This window comes from Macaca mulatta, chromosome 14 (genome assembly GCF_049350105.2).
Source record: "Macaca mulatta isolate MMU2019108-1 chromosome 14, T2T-MMU8v2.0, whole genome shotgun sequence".
NCBI lineage: Eukaryota > Metazoa > Chordata > Mammalia > Primates > Cercopithecidae > Macaca > Macaca mulatta.
Genome location: NC_133419.1, coordinates 75435098 through 75458272, shown reverse-complemented (window position 1 = coordinate 75458272; position 23175 = coordinate 75435098). Strand labels below are relative to the sequence as shown.

The window sequence follows — 23175 nt, the reverse complement described above, 5'->3', positions numbered from 1 at the left end:
CCAGGGAAGGCTTGGGCACCCTAGGCATAAAAAGAAAAGAAACAGCCCTAAGAAGATGGGGTGGCATGGGTTGGGGGTGCAGCAGATTCGGGCTCTAGGCTCTGAGGGAGACTGTGAGGTACCTGGGCAAGGATCAGATCAGGTTCAAGATGGGACAATCAGAACAGAAACTGACCCCTGGGACTGTAAATTCACCATCCACCCCAGTGCCTCCTTATAAAGGTCTGAGTTGCCAAATATGGTTCTTTCCTGACTTTAAGTCCCTGACAGCTCAGAGAGTCTAGGGTCAGCAGACCAGGGGTCTGAGCCCAAGCTTCTCTGATTTGGAAGACACATGACCCCCAAGGCAAGATTCTGAGATTCAAGATTTTCCTTCAAATATCCTAATATTCTATTATGTTAAAACCATTCTTAGAGTGTAAGATTCTAAAGTTCTCAGGTTTGAGGTCTATGGTTTGAGATTGTAAAGTTTTAAAATTTAGAAACAAAGATTCCAAGGGGAAGAATGTAAACATCTAAAATTTCATGATTTTAGATATTTTAGATTTTTGGAGACTAATATGCTAAAATCTTTAGAATCTAAGTGTCAATGATTGCAAATTCTTAAAATTTTAAGTCTAAGAGTCTAACAATTTGGGATCTTTAGCTCTATGATTTTATACCTATTCACTGGTGGTACCTGAACAAATAAATAAACTTTCCAGCCCACCTGCCAGGAAGTGCTTGGCACCTTCCAAGATGATACTCAGGGGCAAACCTACATGAAGGTCATAGCTGCCAAATGGTTCAGTCACTTCCTGGTAAGGTCAGATCATTTATGATGTGAACCTCTTCTCCACCTGCAACATCTTCACTGTGGTGCTGGAATGGATACCTATTACTTTCCTGTGTGCCCAGCAGCTCTTGTTTTTAGGAACTGCAGTTCCGCCAACTCCATGTGATTCCAGTGGGGCTGGTGACCACACAGCACCACGTTCACCACCTCAAGCATGGGCATGCGACCCGGTCTAACTAGAAAATTCCCATGTCCTGAACGCAGCAATTCTTCCACAAATGAGCCAATACTTCATACGAGAGACAATTGTGCACTTTCATCACTTGGGATCAGGAGCTGCAAGGATGGAGTAAGCTCTGTTAGTCAGGATTTGCTACTGGCCAACTCCTCCATCCAGGGAAAAGAGCCAGGGCTGAGTTATTCATTAGGGACAGCAGAAAAGTGCCTCGGGCCCACTATACTTTCAGGAGCCCATGAAAATGTTTTAGCTCTTTTAAAATCAGAAGAAAAGAAATACAGTTCAGCCTGGATTTATTCAACTTTATACCCATGCAACTGTAAAAATATAATTTTTAATATTGTTGTATGGAGGGAGGAACCCAAAAAGCAAAAGTACCAAGGGCCTGTGAAAGTTATAATGTGACTCTGGAAAGGACTTACCTGAGAATGAAACCAATATGGGGAAAATATCTTTGAGAGATGGAGCAAAACAGAATGATTGGTTGAATTCTTGGGTCAGCCACATTAGAAGCCAAACAGTCCCCGTGGACATCCCAGTTAAGTGAACAAATGAATTTTGTGTTTACTCAAGCTGGTGTGTTGGACGTTGTCATTATCTTGGCTGCCCAGAAGCTTCCTATGTTTGAAGAGTTTCCCACCTTCTCCTGCCACTGAAGAAGCCTTTACTTGCTTTCCAACCTCCCTTGCAAGTAGAGCTCAGACATATGACCCAGATCTCTGATCCCATATAGATTTCGTGAGATATCTAATATCCTTTGGTAAAATTATCTGTTGATTAAACCAGTCAGAGTTGTTTTCTGCTATTTGCTAGACTGGTACAGCTAGTTTGAGCTGAACTTCTACCCTGTGCAACCAAAAATGTTTTGACTAATACAGAGCAGAGCTCTCCTCTGCCTGTCCTTTTTCAGGGTTCAGAGACATCAGTTGTTGTATCTTCCCAACAGTCCAGCTACTTTGTCCCTGGAGAAAGGATAGGTCAGGGTGAGTCCTACCCAGGACAGGATCACAGGGACCAGAACAGCTGCAGAGCACAGCTTGAAAAGTCAGTGTGATTTCAAGACTCCTTAATGTTTTTGTCCTTTTTCTCCCAGACTCCAGCCTCTTCTTTACTCAGGACTTTACTTCTGACATCATCTTTAGAAGGTGGGGTGCAAAGAAAAATTATTTTGTTTGTTTCCTTCTCCCACCCACAAGCACCATAGACATTCTCCCACAGGAAAGTATAAGAAAGGTGCCTCCAAGTTGCCTAGATGGATGAACCTGGAGACAAAATCTGAACCAGCTGCAAGGACAAGGCTGCTAGGAAAAGCAGCTGATGGAGAAAAGCTCAGGAGGAGGAAATACTCCCAAGAGCGCTGTGGAGAGAGGACAAGGGAAGGGCTCAGGAGACTCAGACCTACAATTTAGTCTAAGTACCTGTGAAGTGGTCTCTCTGCCCCATGGCCGCACAGCCAGCACTATTGCCTCATTCACCACCACCATCCTGAGGCCTTCGTCCCAACCCATCCTGTACTCCCAACCTGATTCTAGTATTCTGAAGATACTGACTCCTCATTCTCTTTCCCACTGATGATCTTGTATTCCCCTACAGATCTGATGCTTCAGATCTGTATCAACTGCCTTATTTGAGTATAGCCCCTACTTTGCTCTTGGGCCTCTTGCTCATCTCAATTCTGCTTCATCTTCTGATTGTACCTGTGTCCTCTCATTACCCTGCAAGGCCTGGAGGTGGAGACCAGGTGATATGGTTTGGATATTTGTCTCTGTCCAAATCTCATGTTGAGATGTAATCCCCAATATTGGAGGTAGGGAGCCTAGTGGGGGTGTTTGGGTCATGGGGGTGGATCCCTTATGGTGTGGTGCTGTCCTTACCATAGTAAATGAGTTCTCATGACATCTGGTTGTTTAAAAGTGTGTGGCACCTCCTACCTCCCTTGCTCCTGCTCCCGCCATGTGCAATGCCTGCTCCCTCTTCACCTTCCACCATGATTGTAAGCTTCCTAAGGCCTCCCCAGAAGCAGATGCCAGTGTCATGCTTCCTGTACAGACTGCAGAACCCTAAGCCAATTAAACCTCTTCTCTTACAAATTACCCAGTCTTGGGTATTTCTTTATAGCAATGCAAGAACAGCTTAATAAACCAGGTGTAAGTCTTCTCAGTCCTTGGGACTCAGCACAGAGTCTGGCACAGAACAGGGGCTAAATCTTGTGACCGAATGAATTGTATGGTGAATAGCAGGTCATCAGTGGATGTTGGTTGATTGGTTTTACAAATGTACTCATTTAATAGAGATGTTTCTTGGATTAATTTACTGACGACTTCCAGGTTACAAAAAAGAGAGAGGCTCTCCCTCTTCCCAATGCCTAAATGGAGGGAAGATAAAAAGTAAAAAGAAAATTGTTTACCAGAAGATTATTTGGTATCCTTGAAGTAGAAATCCCAGTGAATGCAATGGAAAGTGTATTCAAAGATAAACAGCAGAAAAGTTCCTTGAAATAAAGAACTAATTCTGCAGCACTCTAGGGTACCTATTCTTATTTCAAGAATAATTGGTACAGGAAGATCAATACCTACACATACCTTGATTAAGTTATCAAACTTCAAGGATAAAGATAAAATATTTCAAGCACTTCAAAAGGAAAAGTCTTCTCCTCAGCATTATTCAATGTCACAACATTGTGGAACAATGTCTCTGAAGTCATTCAAGCCCAAAGGCAACAGGCAAATATTCTCAGGAATTCAGAAAGTACAGCACCTATGAGCTTTTCATTAAAAAACCTACTACATAAAGAAATTCAGAAAACCAATGGTTAAGTCAAAATAAAGCATTATGGAATAGAGAAGCAGTGATAAATGAATGATTATGAGGACTGCAAAATCTGTTTAAATGTAGAACTAGGACTAAAGAACTTTGGGAATTATAACTACACAGTAGAAATCAAGGTTTTAAACCTTGACCAAATAAAATGAATGATATAACTAACATTTCTGAGGATCAAAGGAAAGTGAGAATAAGTGTACAAAGTTAACAGAGTCATGCATCACTTAAAGTCAGAGATATATTCTGAGACATGCATTAGGCAACATCATTAGGCAATGTCATAGTGTGCTTACACAAACCTGGATGGCATAACCTACTACACAGCTAGGCTCTATGGCATAGCCTGTTGCTTCTAGGCTACAAACCTGTACAGCGTGTTACTATACTGAATACTGTAGGCAATTATAACACAATGGTAACTATTTGTCTGTCTAAATGTATCTAAACAGAAAAGGTACAGTAAAAATATGATATAAAAGATGAAAAGGCTACATCTGCATAGGCCACTTACCATGAATGGAGCTTGCGATACTGGAAGTTGCTCTGGGTGAGTCAGTGAGTGAGTGGGGAGTGAATGTGAAGGCCTAGGACATTACAGTACACTACTGTAGAGTTTACAAATACTGTATACTTAGGCTACATTAAATTTGTTAAAAATATTTTCCTTTTCAATAATAAATTAACCTTAGCTTACTATAACTTTTTAACTTTATAAACTTTTAAATGTTTAGAAGCTTTTTGACTCTTTTGTAATAACACTTGGCTTAAAACACAAATATACTGTACAGTTGTACAAAAATATCTTTATATCATTGTTGTATAATTTTTTTCTATTAAAAAATATTTTTTACTGGCTGGGTACGGTGGTTCATGCCTGTAATCCCAGCACTTTGGGAGGCTGAGGCGGGCGGATCACAAGGTCAGGAGATCGAGACCATCCTGGCTAACACAGTGAAACCCTGTCTCTACTAAAACAAAAAATTAGCTGGGCATGGTTGCGGGCACCTGTAGTCCCAGCTACTTGGGAGGCCGAGGCAGGAGAATGGTGTGTCCCCGGGAGGCAGAGCTTACAGTGAGCCGAGATCACGCCACTGCACTCCAGCCTGGGTGACAAAATGAGACTCTGTCTCAAGAAATATACATATATATATATACACACACACACATTTATTTACCTTTAATGTTTTTGCTCAAAACTAAGACAGAAACACACACATTAGCCTGGGCCTACATGGGATCAGGATCATCAGTATCACTGTTTTCCACCTCCACATCTTGTCCCACTGGAAGATCTTCAGGGGACAATAACATACATTGAGCTGTCCTTCTTCTGGAATACCTCCCAAAGGACCTGCCTGAGGCTGTTTTATAGTTAACTTTTTTTAGTAAGTAGAAGTACGTTCTAAAATAATGATAAAAAGCATAGGATAGTAAATATACAAACCAGTAACATAGTCCTTTATTATTATCAAGTATTATATAATATAGATAATTGTATGTGCTATACTCTTATATGATTGGCAGCACAGTAGCTTTGTTTATACCAGCGTCACCACAAACACATGAGTAATGCATTGCATCATGAGGGCTATGATGTCACTAGGTAATAAGAATTTTTTTTTTTTCAGATGGAGTCTTGCTCTGTCACCCAGGCTGGAGTGCAATGTCACAATCTCGGCTCACTGCAACATCCGCCCTGGGCTCAAGTGATTCTCCTGCCTCATCCTCTCGAGTAGCTGGGATTATAGGCATGTGCAACCACGCCCAGCTAATTTTTGTATTTTTAGTAGAGACGGGTTTTTACCATGTTGCCCAGGCTTGTCTTGAGCTCCTGACCTCAGGTGATACACCCGCCTCAGCCTCCCAAAGTGCTGGGATTAGGTAATAAGAATTTTACAGGCTAGGCGCAGTGGCTTATGCCTGTAATCCCAGCATTTTTGGAGGCTGAGGCAGAAGGATCACTTGAGGCCAGCTCGAGCAACATAGTGACACGCAGTCTCTACAAAATTTTTAAAAATCCGCCAGGTATGGTGGCATGTGCCTGTAGTCCTAACTACTTGGGAGTCTGAGGTGGGGGGATTGCTTGAGCCTGAAAGGTTGAGGCTGTAGTGAGCTCTGATGCCTCCACTGCACTCGAGTCTGAGGAACATAGTGAGACCCTGTCTCCAAAAAAATTTCTTTTTCAGTTCCATTATACTCTTATGGGATTATCATTGTATATGTGGTCCATCATTGACAGAAACGTTATACATGCATGACTGTTTCTTCTAAAATTGAAATGAGAAATTTAAAAAAATGACTCCAACTTCAGTGTTTTCATAATCTTTTAATTTCTTAATCCTTATGTTTCTTTAACGAGTTAACATCTCTTGAGCTGAAGATACATTTATCTGAAGTTCGTTGATTTCTTTAGTTTCACCTCAGTTCTTTTTTTTTTCTCTTAAGTAAAATAAAAGTTATTTAATAGGTGCAGGGTTTCAGTTTGGGAAAATGTAAAAATTCTGGAGATGGATAGTGGTAATGATTACACAACAATGTGAATGTACTTAATGCCACAATATTGTACACTTGAAAATGATTAAAATTTTTAAAAATTCCTGTTCTCTTAGGAAAGCACTAACTGTGGTTGGCCATATAAACAAGTAAGCACCAGAACTGGATTTCAAACCTGTTCTAATCAATTCTGCTATAGGTATGGTAGAGAGAGCTCCTAACAGACTTCCTCTCCTTTCCACCCTTCCCCACAGATAACAATTATAAACTCTGGGGAATTTTTTTTTTTTAACTACTTGAAGATTCTGGAGAGCAACAAAAAGCAGGCAGAGCCTAAAGAAATGTCAAAAACTTGAAAAAAAGTATAAGTGCAGGATGATTTTCCTGATTTTACATACTACAGTTATAATGCCAAGCACAATGACTAACACTTTAATAGAAAATCTGCGTCCCTCAAGTCAGAAGAACCAGAAGACAGACGAGAACAACCATCATGTCTGAAAAGTCAGCAGTAAGATGGGGTAGGGAAGTCAGGGTAGACCAAGATACATTATAATCAAATTGTCAAAAGACAAAGAGAGAATCTTGAAAGCAGCAAGAGAGACCTGAATAGTCACATGCAGGGGATCCTAAGGAAGACTTACAGCTGAGTTTTCATCAGAAATCACAGAGACCAGAGGGCATCCAGAAAGGAAAGAACTAGAGAGAAGATTGAGTTCTATGTAGAAACTCTTCCTACATTCCCGGGATGACCCTGAACCATGAGTGTCTGGGGAAAACTCAAATCAGCATGCAGCTAAGTCTTAAAAAACTTAATTGATACTTTAGTTACAACTGACTGCAAGCAACACCAAACTTATAGTTTGAGTCCAATCAAGTAATTTGCTTTAAAAAAATCAACCAAGTAACATCACTGAGAATGATGAAATAGAAAGTGCCAAGAATTTGTTTCTCTATTGAAGCAACCATGGAGTTGGCAAAAACTAACAGAATCAAACTTTTTTAGAACCCTGGATCCAATTAAGAAAAAAACTTACAACAACCATGGAGTATTTCATGAAGAAAGAGGTGCTACATTTTAGCATTTAAGGAAATCTCTTTCAAGACACTGACTGACCACTGAACTAACAGATATAGAATTCAGTGACCATATACAACAAAGAATACAGTCTTTGCCAAAAACAGTTTGAAAAAGTCACAAAAGAAAAAGATGATGGCAGCACATAACAAACAACAGCAGCAAACTCTGGGGAGGGTGAGGAGAATCTGATTTCCAGAGTTACCACATTAGAATACTCAAAATGTCCAGTTTTAAACCAAAAATTTATAAGGCATGCAAAAAAACAGGAAAATATGGCCCATTTACAGAAAACACAAATTAACAAAAACTATCCTTGAGGTAGCTCAGACATTGAGCTTCCTAGATGAAGAGTTTAAAATACTTGTCTTTAGTATGTTCAAAGAGTTAAAGGAAACTATGAACAAAGAAACAAATAAAACCAAAAGATGTCTCAATAAATTAAGGATACCAATAAAGAAAGAAAAATTATAAAAAGGAACTAAGTAGAAATTATGGAGTTGAAAACTATAACTGAAGTGAAAATGTTTATTATGTGGGTTCAACAGCATATTTGAGCAGGCAGTACAAAGAATCAGTGAATTTGAAGATAGGTCAATTGAGATTACCCAATTGGAGGAGCAGAGAGAAAAAAGAATGAAGAAAAATAAGCAGAGCTTACAAGACCTGTGATACATCATCAAGCACACCAACATATGCATTATGAGAGTACCAGAAGGAGAGGAGAGAAAGGTACAAAATGAATATTTGAAGAAATAATAGCCAAACATTTCCCAAATTTGCTGAAAGACATCAATCTACACATCCAAGAAGCTAAACAAAAAACCTCAAATAGGAGAAACTCAAAGACATTCATACCAATATACATTATAATCAAATGTCAAAAGACAAAGAGAGAGTCTTGAAAACAGCAAGAGAGACCTGAATAGTCACATGCAAGGGATCCTAAGGAAGATTTACAGCTGATTTCTCATCAGAAACCATGGAGACCAGAGGGCAGTGAATTGATATATTTAAAGTGATAAAAGAAAAAAAGTCTGTCAACCAATAATTCTATATATGGCACAATGATTCTTCAAAATGAAATAGAAATTAAGACATTCTCAGATAACAAAGGTTGAGGGAGCTCATCACCAGCAGACCTTCCCTATAAGAAATACTAAGGAAAGTTCTTTAGGATAAAATGAAAGGACAGTAACAATAAATTGATGCCACATAAAGAAAAAAGATAAGATCTCTGGTAAAGACAACTACACAGATAAATATAAAAATCCAGTATTAGTGTATGTTTGGTTTACAAATCACTTCTTTTTTCCTATATGATTTAAAAGACAAATGAATACAAGAAAAATTATTAATCTATGTTAACCAGAACACAATTTCTAAAGATGTAATTTGTGACAATAACATAAAGGAGGAGAAGACAGCAGTACAGGCACAGACTTTCTGTATGCTATTGAAGCTAAGCAGGTATCAATTCAAACTAGATTATTATGAATTTAGAATATTAGTTGTAATCCTTAGGGTAACCATTAAGAAAGTATCTTTGAAATATCCAGAAAAAAAATATGAGGAGGGAATCAAAATGGCACACTACAAGAAAACCAACTAAACACAAAAGAAGGCAGTAATGAAGGAATTAAGGAACAAAAAAAGATACAACATAAAAAACAAATAGCAAAATGGCAAAACAAGCCCTTCTTTACCAGTAATTTTTTTAAATGTAAATGGATTATACTCTCCAGTTAAAAAGCGGAAATTAGAAGGATGTATTTTTTAAAAGGTATTATCCAGCTATATACTATCTATAAAAGACTCATTTTAGATCCAAAGACAAATACATTGAATGTGAAAGTATATCAAAATATATCTCATCTGGGGAAAGATGGCAGATAGGAGGCAGGACTAGCTTGCAGCTCCCACTCAGATGGACAGGACAGTATGTGGAGACTTTTGCTCCAAGAGCTACCACAGGAACATACCAGGAAAGCCAAGAGAATCTATAGAGCCTTTGAAGGAACTGGATCACCAAATCAGGCTCCCTGAGATGCCAAAAAACTGTGAGTCTGCTTGGTTTCTCAACAGGAAGGCTCGTGGTCTGGGGCAAATTCTCAGCCTAGGTCACTGGCTGCCTAGAAATAGACATGGTGCTGTTGTGGGGGCACAGTGGGAGTGAGGCTGGCCTTTAGCACTGTGGGCTGCATGGGAGCAAGGTGAGGTCTTAGACTGCCAACCTTCCCCCAATTCCCTAGTGACTCAGCAGAGGCAGCCATAATCCCCTTGGGAATATAACTCCACTGGACAGGGAACCACACCCCCATATGATACAGGAGCCACAGCAAGCCCTGCCAAATGAGAAGCTGAGCTCAGACACACCTATCCCTGCTCGCACCTGGTGGTGTTTCTCTACATGCCCTGCTAGCTTAAGACAAAAGTTATAATCTCTTGGAAGCTCTATGGCCCTGCCTACTGCCTGAGAAACCAGAATACTTAACCAGGTTTGCATCCTTCCTATAAAACCACAGCTGATGTGATCTTGCAAGTGCCACCTCCTGACTGAAGGTCAATCAACACAAAACCAGTGCATTAAACAAAAACACAACCAAGGACCCTCACAGAATCCACTTCACTCTCCTGCTACCTCCACCAGAGCAGGCGCTGGTAGCCACAGCTCTAAGACCTGAAGATAGATCACATCACAGGACTCTTTGCAGACACTCCTAGGACCAGCCCAGAGCCTGGTAGCTCCACAAGGTGGCTAGATTCAGAAGAGCAAGAACAGTCACTACAGTTCAGCTCTCAGGAAGCCCCATTCCTAGGTGAAGCGGGAGAACACCACATCAAGGGAGCACCCGGTGGGATAAAAGAATTTGAACAGCAGCCCTTGAATCCCAAATCTTCCTTTTGACATAGTCTACCCAAATAAGAAGGGATTGGAAAAACAATTCTGATAATATGACAAAGCAAGGTCTTTAACACCAAAAGATCACACCAGCTTACAGTGTGAACTCAGAAAATCTGAAATAGGTCTCAATTTAGGAAGTTTGTTTTGCCAAGGTTGAGGACACACCCGTGACACAGCCTCAGGAAGTCCTGACGACTTGTGCCCAAGGTGGTCGGGGCACAGCTTAGTTTTATACAGTTTAGGGAGACATGAGACATTAATCAACATATGTAAGAAGTACATTGGTTTGGTCTGGAAAGGCAGGACAACTTGAAGCAAAGGTAGGAAGACTCAAAGTGGGGAGGAGGTTTCCAGGTCACAGACAGGTGAGAGGAACAGTTGCATTCTTCTGAGTTTCTAATCAGCCTCTTCAAAGGAGGCAAGTGAGTGGAGGGGTGACTTTGAATAGAATGGAAGGCAGGTTTGCCCCAAGCAGTTCCCAGCTTGACTTTTCTCTTTAGCTTAGTGATTTAGGGGCCTCAAGATTTACTTTCCTTTCACAACAGCAATGGATCCAAATCAAGATGAAATCTCTGAATTGCCAGAAAAAGAATTCAGAAGGTCAATTATTGAGTTAATCAAGGAGGTACCAGAGTAAAGTGAAGTCCAACTTAAAGAAATCAAAAACATGATACAGGATATGAAAGGAACATTATTCAGTGAAATAGATAGCATAAATAAAAAACAATCACAACTTCTGGAAATCAAGGACACACTTAGAGAAATGCAAAATGCACTGGAAACTCTAAGCAATAAAATTGAAGGAGCAGAAGAACTTCAGACCTCAAAGACAAGGTTTTTGAATTTACTGAATCCATCAGAGACAAAGAAAAAATAATTTTTAAAAATGAACAGAGCCTCCAAGGAGTTTGGGACTATGTTAAACGTCCAAACCTAAGAATAATTGGTGTTCTCAAGGAAGAAGATAAATCTAAGAGTATGGAAAACATACTTGAGGAAATAATTGAGGAAAACTTCTCCAGCCTTGCTAAAGATCTAGACATTCAAATACAAGAAGCTCAAAGAACACCTGGGGAATTCATCACAAAAAGATCATTGCCTAGGCACATAGTCATCAGGTTATCTAAAGTCAAGACAGGAAAGAATCTTAAGAGCTGTGAGGCAAAAGCATCAAGTAACCCATAAAGGAAAACCTATCAGATTAACAGCGGATTTCTCAGTAGAAACCCTACAAACTAGAAGGGATTGAGGTTCTATTTTTAGCTTCCTTAAACAAAATAAGTATCAGCCAATAATTTTGTATCCAGTGAAACTAAGCTTCATAAATGAAGGAGAGATACATTCTTTTCCAGACAAACAAATGCTGAGAGAATTCACCAGTACCAAGCCAGGACTACAAGAACTGCTAAAAAGAGCTCTAAATCTTGAAACAAATCCATGAAATACACCAAAACAGAACCTCCTTAAAGCATAAGTCTCATGGGACCAAATAATAATAACACAATTAAAAAAAAAAAAAAAAAAAAACCCAAGGTATTCAAGCAAAAAAATAGCATGATGTATAGAATAGCTCTCCACATCTCAACACTAACATTGAATGTAAATGGACTAAATGCCGTGCTTAAAAGATACAGAATGGCAGAATGGATAAGAATTCACCAATCAAGTTTCTACTGTCTTCAGGAGACTCACCTAACACATACAGATTCACATAAACTTAAGATAAAGGGGTGGAAAAAGATATCCCATGCAAATGGACACTAAAAGCGAGCAGGAGTAGCTATTCTTATATCAGACAAAACAAACTTTAAAGCAACAACAGTTAAAAAAGACAAAGAGGGACATCATATACTAGTCCAGCAGGAAAATATCACAATTCTAAATATATATGCACCTAACACTGGAGCTCTACAATTTATAAAACAATTACTACTTGACCTAAGAAATGAGATAGACAGTAACACAATAATAGTGGGTTGGACTTTAATACTCCACTGACAGCACTAGACAGGTTATCAAGACAAAGTCTACAAAGAATCAATGGACTTAAACTACATTCTACAACAAAAGGACTTAACAGATATTTACAGAACATTCTACTCAACAGCTGCAGAATATACATTCTATTAATCAGCACATGGCACATTCTCCAAGATAGACCATATGATAGGTCACAAAACAAGTCTCAGTAAATTTAAGAAAATCGAAATTGTATCAAGTACTCTCTCATACCACAGTGGAATAAAACTGTAAATCAACTCCAAAAGGAACCCTCAAAACGACACAAATACATAGAAATTAAATAAACTGCTCCTGAATGATCACTGGGTCAACAATGAAATCAAGATGGAAATTTAAAAATTCTTTGAACTGAATGATAATAGTGATGTCACCAGTGGAGAGTGTCCAGGCTCTTGGCATCTTGAACAAAGAATTGGACAAAATGTACAAACAAAGCAAGGAAGGGAGGAAGGGGTTTACTGAAAATGAAAGTACACTTCACAGCGTGGGAGTGGGCCTGAGCATAGGAACTCAAAGGCCCCATTACAGAATTGTGGGGAGTTTAAATACCCCCTAGAGGATTCCATTCGTTACTCTGGGTACACCCTATGTAAATGGAGAGGATGAAGTAAAGTTACAAAGTCATTTACAGCGTACGCCCTATGGAGAGGATATTTCCTGTCATAGCTGAAGTGTGAATCAGCTTTATGTTCCCTGCCTCCAGACCCTATTTTCCTGTCTCGGTGACATAACTTATCAAAACCTGTGGAATACATCAAAAGCAGTGTTAAGAAGAAAGTTCATACCATTAAATGCCTACATCAAAAAGTCTGAAGGAGCACAAATAGATAATCCAAGGTCACATCTCATGGAACTGGAGATGTAGCAGGACAAGCCACAGACAAAACTCCTCAGACACTGGGTTAAAGAATGAGGGAGCTTTATTCGACTGGGAGCTTCAGCAGACTTGCATCTTAAAAGCTGAGCTCCCCAAGTGAGCAATTCCTGTCCTGTTTAATGGCTTACAACTCTAAGGGGGTCTGCGTGAGAGGGTCGTGATGGATTGAGCAAGCAGGGGGTACGGGATTGGGGGCTGCATGCACCGGTAATTAGAAGAGAACAGAACAGAACAGGACAGGGATTTTCACAATGCTTTTCCATGCAATGTCTGGAATCTATAGATAGCACAGCAGTTACGTCAGGGGTTGATTTTTAACTACCAGGCCTAGGGTATGCGTCGGGCTATGTGCCTGTGGATTTCATTTCTGCCTTTTAGTTTTTACTTTTTCTTTCTTTGGAGGCAGAAATTGGGCATAAGACAATATGAGGGGTGGTCTCCTCCCTTATTCCCCCTTGAGAACTTCACTCATTAGTGGGAGTTCTCACTTTCACCCTCACTGCCCATGTCTTCTTATAGGATAGATAGTGATTTATATAGTATAGTTGTGCTGAAGCATTTTGGTGAACTAAGGTAGCGATGAAGCTTTTTATCATTTGAAGGAGTACAGGTAGCAAACAAGGGAGTAGTAAGAAGGTTCCTATTACTATTATAATCTCTATTATAAGAGTTTTAAATCCTCCTAGCGCTGGGAACCATTTTCTAAACACGGCCCTAGGATTAAATCCATGCCACACTTGCATGGGCACATGTGCCAGTTTTGTCATATCTCTAACTATGTCTTCAACTACTTGCCCTTGATCATCTATGTGTAAACAGCAATTGGTAAGGTTAAATTTCCCACAGACCTCTCCCTCAGCTGCTAGCAAGTAGTCAAGAGCCAACCTATTTTGATAGATAGCATTTCTCATCTGAGTTTCTTGCCGGGTCAGAATAGTCAAGACTCTGCCGGTTTTATTAGTGATTATTTCTAAGACAGCTTGTAACTGTATGATTTGGTTGAGCATGTAAATGGGAGTCCAGTATCCCCATAAGCCATCTTGTGCCTAAGTAGCAGGTCCATAGTATTGTATGACTTTCTTAGGGGGCTGTTTATCATCTTTCCAATTAGCTATAGCTATGTTTCTCTTTCGGCGGGAAGCATAAACAGGGAAGCCCAGGAGTTTGCCTGTTTTTATGGGCAGTAGGAAGAAGGAAGGTTTAATAGTGCCAATAACACAACTACCTGCCCACTGGTTGGGTAATCTGGCATAAGCTCTATGCCCGCATATCCAGTATAATCCAGTGGGGATATGTCCAGTCCTGGTGGAACTCCGGGTGGGCCCACACGGTTTGCAACTTTGGGAATTTACTAAATGGATTCTTTTTAGTATGGTTTAGACCTCACCAGGTGACTGTTTTTAATTTTATTTTAAAAACTGTGACTGGCCGGGCATGGTGGCTCATGCCTGTAATCCCAGCACTTTGGGAGGCCAAGGTGGTGGATCACAAGGTCAAGAGATCAAAACCATCCTGACTAACATGGTGAAACCCTGTCTCTACTAAAAATACAAAAACAATTAGCCAGGTGTTGGCAGGCGCCTGTAGTCCCAGCTACTCAGGAGGCTGAGTCAGGACAATGGCGTGAACCAGGGACGTGGAGTTTGCAGTGAGTTGAGATCGCACCACTGCACTCCAGCCTGGGTGACAGAGGGAGGGCAAGACTCTGTCTCAAAACAAACAAACAAACAAACAAACAAAAAAACAAAACTGTGACCATAGGGGGTTCAGATGGGTTATAACACACGTCAGGCTGGTCACTTCTTGGGCTACACACCTTGTACTGGGTGGCATTATACAAACAAGTCCTTTTTAGAGTTCCAGCACATTTGTAATAACTATAGAACAAAAAGACAGTTTTAACTTTTTGCTCTACCTTAGTGACCTGATGTATATGCTGGGAACAGCCCTTAGTTTGAGGAAGGTCAGTTGAAGTCCGTACTGTACAAGTCCAAAACTTAAGGAAAATAAGTCCCACAGTGAGTTTCCTCATGCTTTGGCTGTGTGTGGACCAGTCAGCTTCTTGGTGTGACTGGAGCAGCGCTTGCCATCTTGTTCAGGGTCACTTTGTAGGGATTGTCCGGGCTTGGTCTCTCCTCCCAGGTCTCAGGTGCTGCGGGTTTCACGCAGCTGCTGTAGATCCAGGCTGGGATTCCTTTCACTTTTACGGCCGTGGGAGTGGTCAAGATGACGGTCTGGGGTCCTTTTCACCATGGCCGCAAGGGGGCTTGTTCTAATCCTTGATCTACACCCGATCACCTTTGCTGTCTTCTGTACCAAGTCAGTCACAAATGCTGGCCCATTGTCCGAGCCAATTTGTAAGGGCAGTCCAAATCTAGGGATGAGATCTCCACATCTGGGCATCTCGCTGAAGTCTACTTGGAGATCTTCAAAGGGGGCTGCTCTATAAGCCTGTATGCCGGGCAGGACGGTTGGACCTTGCCTAGCATTGTGCTGCTGGGAGGTGACACACTGCTGCGCCACTGTTTTGGCAAGGGTTGACAGACATGAGATGTAGAAGTACCAGCCTAACAACTTTTCAAGTGACTCTTGGCCTTGGTGGGTGGTCTCATGCACAGCCAGTACGACTGCCGCTCCTAGTAGTCGTGGCACAGCTATTCTTCCAGCTGATAACTGGATCCATCCTTCTTCTATTACCTGCCCTCCCTCTGGTTGATGAAATGCCAGGGTGAAAAGGATAGCCAGTTGGACTAAAGCACAAGTGCCACTCTAGTTATTAGGCAGAGTGTCCAGTAAAAGGTCCACCACAATACCATCACACGTCCACTCAGGGATGAACAAGAGCTGATTTATTGGTAAGCTCTTGAAAATTCTTAAGCTCACTGCATCCCTTCAGGTCTCCAAAGAACGCTGTTTCCTCCCTGACATGAGAGACATGAAGTGAACTTAGTGTTGGGAGACGGAAGCTGGATGGCCCTTGGGGGCTGACCCACAGGGTGTCGAACTTCAGGATATAGCAGAGAGAGAGCCTGGCATGACTTATTACTCCAGGCTGTAGAATCCTGGAAAAGAGCTACCATGCAGTCCACGCCTGGTCGACTGGAGGACCACCTTAGTGGAAAGGGGACAGTCTGGACCTCTGGCCTGCCATGTGCACAAGCATAACAATTGCTTTTGTTTAATCTGCAGATCAAATATTTGATTTATTCCAACCAGGCATTTGCATCTTGGTAGCCTGTCTTAATTGTTGAGGTTTGTTTTAAGTCTATAACTTCTATGATCCTCTAGTAAAATGAATGTATGCTTTTAGGAAATTACAAAAACCAGTTGGGGCAGTCCATCCTTGCTCTTTAGTGGTTCACAGAACGTTGGACCAACTACAGCATAAAAACTCTACATCAGGGGAAAGACTCCTGGTTGATACTGGGGTCTTTATCAAAATCTCCTCAGATTAAATGGTCCTAATGTACTAATGCCTAGTCTGAGGAGAGTCAGGAGGGACAGAGGTACTCTTCTGAAGTAGAGAGCAGTCTTTGACTTGGCAAGTCCCCACAGGGTGTAACAAGGCAAGCATTAAATGCAATAGTTTGAGGTGAAATTGACTTGGTTATGTTAATAACTAGATGGTTAGCAATAGAGCGAGGAAAGAAGAAAGTGTAATAGATGAAACAGTTAAATTTTTCTTAGCTGTAGTTTGGTAGGGTTTTCCCCTGTGACTATGGCCCACGACTCTGGAGGGGGTGGGGCTTTCTTGACTCCAGTGTGATGAGTCCATCCCTTTTTCACTGTACAAACAGGAGTCTTGGTGGTTAGCAGCACAAGGTAGAGTCCTTCTCAGGCTGGCTCGAGTTTTCCTTCTTTCCACCCTTTGATGAGAACGTGATTTTCAGGCTGGTGCTGGTTTATGGGAAATTCTAGGGGTGGTACATGTGCTAAAAGACTTTTAGTTTTGAGGGAAAGGAAAGTGGAAGATAAACCAAGTACGTAATTTTTAAGAAATTGACCTTTTGTTTTAAATGTGGGGACATCAGCAGTGGACTTTATAGTCCTTGGTGCCTTCTTACAGAGAAATTTCCTTTAGCAACTATTTTATTAGTTTTTAGACCAAAGAAAGCCAAACACCATTTTATATTTGACAATACTTTCTGTACGATTTTTATACCAGATAAGCTAAATTTCACCTTTATATTAGTGTGTTATTAATGTTAAACTTAGTTTTAATAAAACTTTGTAGACATGTTTATTCAATTTTTAATGTCTGACCATAAGGTAAGATTTTTAAAAACTCTTTTTAACATTTTATAATTTTTGTTAAAGAGTAGGTTAGTGCTTTTAGAAAAACCTATTGTGTTTTTACTTTAACGTCCGGTTCACAGAAAAACTGGATGATACCCCTTTAACTTTTGCTAATACGTTTACACACAGAATTTCCTTTATAATTAATGTTTCAAAACTTGTTTAAACCTTCAAAACAAATTTTTTTAAATCTTTCAATGTAGGCAAAAATTCACATTCTTATGCCTCCTTATAATCCTTTTACCAGAGGTATATTTTACTTTCCTTACACACCTTGCACATAAACTGTTTTTTCAATACTTTTACATTCAGGAGGCCTAATTACTTTTAAATTATGCAACATTTCTTGCATACTTTTTTTAATAACTTTTTTTTACTACTTTCACAGACAATTCTTTGACATGTTTCAACTTTCTGATTTATTATAAACATTTCTTTCTTTAAACAACCAGTTAATATATTTCAGGACAAGAATTTACCGTATAACATTCTTTTTACATAAATTCTGCTCTCCTTTTTTTCGAAGATGATAACCATTCTTTTCCAAAGTGAACTTCCTTTATATCTGTGGACTAGACTGTCTAAGGCCACAAGATTAGAAGTTACTATAATACATGTTACACTGTTAACTTTTAGCAAACTTTACTTTTGTTGAAAACCTTGAAAACCTTGTAAGTTTGGGATTTCCATTATCCTTTGCTATTAATAAGACTTTGTTTTCTCCAAATTAACTTAGAATTGGTATAGATAGCTTTTTTTTCCCCCTTCAATTACCCTGGAGGAACCATCTATCATCCTGTCCTGAAGGAAGTTCCTCCTAGGTCTGGTCGGACCTTTGTATGGTAATTAAGATTTAGATCCCCTGTTAGGAAACCTGCTGGGTTAAGGAAATTTTCAGTGATTAATGTTAAATCATTTTTTTTTTTTTAACAGGATGGCCCTATACTTTAAGATTTTTAAGTTAGTAAGCTACCTTTTTGCCTTTTTTTTCCCCCTTAGGATACTTCTGAACTGGTGAGGTGTGCTCACAATGAGGTTTCCTCTAAAAGTTATTTTTCTACTTTCTTTGGTTAGCGAAGCAGTTGCTGCTACAGATTGAATGCATTTGGGACATCCATGGGTTACTGGGTTAAGGATTTTTGATAGGAAGGCTATGGGTTATCAGTGGCCTTTGTGCTTTCCTTACAAGGGCATATGCCTTTATTTACATTGACAACAAAGTGGTATTGGAGTGTTATAGGGTTATGGAGAATACCTTTAATTATCAATTATAGGTTTTAAATTTACCTTGGCTTTTAAAGGAATAGGGTAACTGTTTTTTTCTTAACTATTTGTATCTCTCTTTCTCTCTGACTTTCTCTCTCTCTCTCTGACTTTCCTTTTGCCCCGTCTCTTCCTCTTTCTCTGCCTCTCTCTCTCTCTCTCTCCTTGACTCCCTCTTTGTCTCTCTGTATCTTCCTCTCTCTCTTTGCCACTTTTCCTCTCTGTCTCTTTCCTCTCTCTCACTCTGCTGGTCTTTCCTTGCCTCTGCCAGCTTGTTATGCTGCTGTTCTCCCACCTCAACCACTGTGGGAGGTTGGGGGCCATCTAAAACCAGCTGTAATCAAATATCTACGTATGGGAACTGGTCTGGGTGCCCTGGCTTACAGTTTACCTTGTGCTATACCTTTGAAACAAGGGACCTGTCCAGGCTTCCTTCTGATGGTCAACCCACTTGTAATGCTGGCCAGTCTATTTCATACAAAGTTCTAAGTTTTCCTGGTGTCACAGTAACACTGTAATCTCCCTTAAATCCTTTCTCGAAATTTTTCAACATAGTTCCTAGTGGGGTGGGCTTACTTTGTGCCTGACCCAGGCTTCCTCGAGACAAAACACCATGCTCACACCACATGCACACCACAAAATAAAGAAAGGGTAAAAAGGACACACACACACTTTTACAGTTTATACCGAACCAGATCAAAACCAAAATCAGAGTATCAAGAAATCCAAGCCAGGTCAAAACCAAAACCAAAGTATAAAGCAATCCAAGTCAAGTCAAAAACAAAAACCAAAGTGCCAGTACAGGCACACTGTGGGTGATCAGGCCATGCTTCCACTCAAATGGAGTGGGCAAGTTCCAAAGACCAGTCTTACCAAGTTTCAGACATCCGGACTCCAAGTACCAGTTCCTTCCCAGGGTTCAGTCACTGTGTTGATCCTCCGTGGGGGCCTGCCACATGCTGCTCTGGCAAGGCATCCCACTGGGGCAATTGCCTACCTGGGAGGGCTCTTTGGATCCGTGTTGCTCAGGCTTGTCTGAATCCCCCACAGGGATGCTCCACAGGGTTGGGCTAAGTCGCCTAAGGGGCTGCCTTGACTGTCCACCAATCACCTTGCTTCCCAGTCAGGGAACCAAGAAATGAAGTAGGACGAGCCGCAGACAAGACTCCTCAGACACTGGGTTAAAGAATGAAGGAGGTTTACTTGGCTGGGAGTGTCAGCAGACTTGCGTCTCAAAAACCAAGCTTCCTGAGTGAGCAATTCCTGTCCCATGTAATGGCTTATAACTCTAAGGGAGTCTGCGTGAGAGGGTTGTGACTGATTGAGCAAGCTGTGAGTATGTGACTGAGGGCTGCATGCACCAGTAATTAGAACAGAACAGAACAGGACAGGGATTTTCACAATGCTTTTCCATGCAATGTCTGGAATCTATAGATAACACAAGCAGTTAGGTTGGGGTTGATTTTTAACTACCAGGCCCAGGGCATGCGTCGGGCTATGTGCCTGTGGATTTCATTTCTGCCTTTTAGTTTTTACTTCTTCTTTCTTTGGAGGCAGAAATTGGGCATAAGACAAAATGAGGGGTGGTCTCCACCCTTAGAGAAACAAGAACAACCCAAACTCATGCGGTGGTGCATGCCTGTAGTCCCAGTTACTTGGGAGGCTGAGGCAGGAGGACTGTTTGAGCCCAGGAACTCGAGGCTGCAGTGAGCTATGATTTTGCCACTGCATTCCCACCTGGGTGACAGAACGAGATCCCATCTCAGAAAGAGAGAGAGAGAGAGAGACAGACAGACAGACAGATAGAGAGGTACTGGCATAAATATAAATGTATAGGTCAATGGAATAGAATTAAGACTCCAAAAAATAAACCCATGCATCTCCGGTCAATTGATTTTTGACAAGAATGCCAAGACCATTCAATGAGGAAAAAATAGTCTCTTCAAAATATGGTGTTGAAACAACTGAATAATCACATGCAAAAGAATGAATTTGGCTCTTTACCTTACGCTGTATACAAAAATTAACTCCAAATGGATCAAAGACCTAGTGTAAGGGCTAAAACCATAAAATCCTTAGAAGAAAACATAGAGGTACATTTTCATAACTTTGGATTTGGCAATGGTTTCTTAGACATGACACAAAGAAACACAGGCAACAAAAGAAAAATAAATAAATTGGACGTCATCAAACTTTTAAATTGTTATACTCCAAAAGACTCTATTAAGAAAGTAAAAAGACAACCCATAAAATGGGAGGAAATATTTGCAATTTGTATATCTGATAAGTTACTAGTATCCGGAATACATAAAGAATTTCTACAACTCAACAACAAAAAACAAACAACTCAGTTTTTATTTATTTATTTATTTATTTATTTATTTATTTATTTATTTTTATTTTATATATTTTTTGAGACAGAGTTTCACTCTTGTTGCCCAGGTTGGAGTGCAATGGAGGTGATCTCAGCTCACTGCATCCTCCGCCTCCCAGGTTCAAGCAATTCGCCTGCCTCAGCCTCCCAAGTAGCTGAGATTACAGGTGTGCACCACCATGCCCAGCTAATTTTTGTATTTTTTAGTAGAGATGGGATTTTGTCATGTTGGCCATGCTGGTCTCAAACTCCTGACCTCAGGTGATCCACCCACCTCAGCCTCCCAAAGTGCTGGGATTACAGGCGTGAGCCACCGTGCCCGGTTTTCAATTTTTAAATGGGCAAAGGACTTGAATAGACATTTCTCCCAAGAAGATATACAAATGTACAATTAGCACATGAAAAGATGCTCTACATCATTAGCCATTAGGAAAATGCAAGCCAAAACCACAATGAGATACATCTCACACTCACTAGAATGGCTGTAATCAAAATGGGAAAATAACAAGTGTTAGTGAGGATGTGGAAAAACTGAAACCCTTATACATTGCTGAGAGGAATGTCAAAGATGCAACCATTTTAGAAAAAGTTTGGCATTTCCTCAAATAAACATGGAATTACCATATAACCCAGCAAATCCACTGCTGGGTATATATATCCAAAATACAAAATTTGTACATGAGTGTTCACAGCAGCACTATTCACAATAGCCAAAAGGTGGAAACAACCCAAATGTACATCCATTGATGAAAGGATAAACAAAATGTGGAGTATATATACAATGGAATACTATTTAGCCACAAAAAGAAATGAAATTTTGATGTATGCTACAACATGGATGAACCTTGAAGGCATGATGCTTAGTAAAATAATCCAGACATAAAAGTACAAATATTGTGTGATACCACTTACATGAGGTATCTAGAAGAGGAAAATTCACAAGACAGAAACTAGATTAGAAATTACTGGGGCTAAGGGGAGACAGGATAGAGAGTTACTGCTTGATGTTTATAGAGCTTTTGTTTAAAATAATGAAAAAGTTTTTGGAAATAGATAGTGGTGATGATCGCAAAACATTGTGAATGTAATTAATGCCATGAAACTGTACATTTCAAAATGGTTACAATGGCTAACATTATATTGATTTTACTATAGTTTTAAAAAGTTAATAATTTAATATATCAAAACCCATTGAATTGTACACTTTAAATGGATGAATTGTCTGTGTAAATGGGTGAACTATATCTCAATAAGGCCGTTTTTTAAAAAAGGAATGACATATTGATGAATTTACTACAACATGGATGAACCTTGAAAACATTATGCTAAGTGAAATAAGCAAATCACAAAAGAGCACATATTATATTATTTCATTTATATGAAATGTCCAGAATAGGCAATTCTATAGAGACAGAACATATATTAATGGTTTCCTGGGGCTGGGAGGAATTGGGGAGGGGGTAAGGAAAGTCGCTGCTAACAGGTGATAAAAATATTCTAAAAGTGATTTTGGCAATAGTTGCACAATTCTGTGAATATGCTAAAAACCATATAAGTGTACACTTTAAATGAATGAATTGTATGATATGTGAATTATTATTTCACTAAAGCTGTTTTGTTTTTGTTTTTGTTTTTGTTTTTCAGATGGAGTCATGCTCTGTCGCCTAGGCTGGAGTGCAGTAGCATGGTGTCGGCTCACTGCAAGCTCTGCCTCCACTATGCACTACTAAAGTCCTGCACCACTAAAATCCTCCTCTTAGATGATAAAAACAATCTGTGATCATCTTTGCACTTGTACTTTTGCTGCAAATGGACAGGGTGCCCCCAAGGTCTGCCAATCCCTGAGGGGCCCAGCCCAGCAGAGGAAAATGGGCCTGTCTCAAGCACATACATATATATTTACCTCCCCTCTTCCCACCTCCCAAGCTTCCAGTTGTCTTAATTGGCCTCCAAAAGAGAAACATTTCATTGAAGGGCCCTAATTAATCCCTAGGAATCTGGGTCCCCACATTCTCCTCTCACCCCACCCCA

The 23175-nt window shown here is 40.2% G+C and overlaps 1 protein-coding gene across 4 annotated transcripts in view; it reads right to left on the bottom strand.

Moving 5' to 3' along the window:
• The window catches only part of SLCO2B1 (solute carrier organic anion transporter family member 2B1), a 158674-nt gene extending 138646 nt beyond the window's left edge, over window positions 1–20028 (bottom strand). For 3 of the 4 annotated variants that reach the window (XM_077960375.1, XM_077960370.1, XM_077960374.1), the window contains exon 1: window positions 19644–20024. The gene's annotated coding sequence lies outside the window, so the exon portion shown is untranslated. Of the gene's footprint in view, window positions 1–19643 lie in introns of all 4 variants that reach the window. The other variant, XM_077960372.1, reaches the window with a different exon arrangement.
• Between the last annotated feature and the right edge of the window lie 3147 nt (window positions 20029–23175).